We start from the raw sequence: 1,153 nt of genomic DNA on the forward strand, positions 1-1,153 counted from the left end.
TCCTTTTTATAATCCAGCTTCTTAGATTATTTGCTCAGCATACAGATTGAATAAGTATGGTGAAAGAATACAACCCTAGTACACACTTTTCCTAATTTTAAACCATTCAGTGTTCCCTTGTTCTATTAAAACAACTGCCTCTTGGTCTATGCACAGGTTCCTCATGAGCACAATTAAGTGTTCCAGAATACTCATTCTTCGCAATGTTGCCCGTACCTAGTCATGATCCACATAATCGAAAGCCTTTGCATAGTCAATAAAGCAGTGGTAAACATCTTTCTGGTATTCACTGCTTTCAGCCAAGATTCATCTGACGTCAGCAATGATATCCCTCATTCCATGTCCTCTTCTGAATTTGGCTTAAACCTCTGGAAGTTCTCTGTCAATCTATGGTTACAGCCGTTTTTGTATTATCTTCAGTAAAATTTAACTCACATGGGATATCAATGATATTGTCTGATGATTTCTGCTTTCTATTGGGTCACCTGTCTTTGAAATTGGCACAAATACAGATCTCTTCCAATCAGTTGTCCAGATAGTTGTCTTCCAAACTTCTTGGAATAGATGAGTGAGTGCCTCCAGTTTCACATCAGTTTGTTGAAAGATTTCAATTTGTATTCCAGCTATTCCTGGTACCTTGTTCTTTGCCAATGACTTCAATGCACTTTGGACTTCTTCCTTCAAGATCATTGACTCTTGATCATATGCTACCTCGTGAAATGGTTGAACTTTTTGGTACATTGACTATGTGTATTCCTTCCATCTTCTTTTGTTGCTTTCTGCATCATTCAATATTTTGCCCATAGAATCCTTCAGTACTCCAAGTGGAGGCTTGAATTTTTCTCTTCAGTTCCTCAGCTAGAACAATTCTGAGTGTGTTCTTCCCCTCTGGTTTTTTAACTCCAGGTCTTTGCACATTTCATTTTAATATTTGACTTTGTCTTCTCAAGATGAGCTTTGAAATTTTCTGTTTAGCTTTTTTTTATTATACCTCCTCACTTCTTCCATTTGCGTTAGCATCTCTATGCTGAGAGCAAGTTTCAGGGTCTCTTCTGACATCCATTTTGGTTGTTTCCTTCTTTTTTGTCTTCTTAATGACCCTTTAAAGGAGCTCTGGTAGCATAGTGGTTACGTATCGGGCTGCTAATCTCAC

The sequence above is a fragment of the Chrysochloris asiatica genome, unplaced genomic scaffold (assembly GCF_000296735.1).
Source record: "Chrysochloris asiatica unplaced genomic scaffold, ChrAsi1.0 scaffold00027, whole genome shotgun sequence".
NCBI classification, from domain to species: Eukaryota; Metazoa; Chordata; class Mammalia; order Afrosoricida; family Chrysochloridae; genus Chrysochloris; species Chrysochloris asiatica.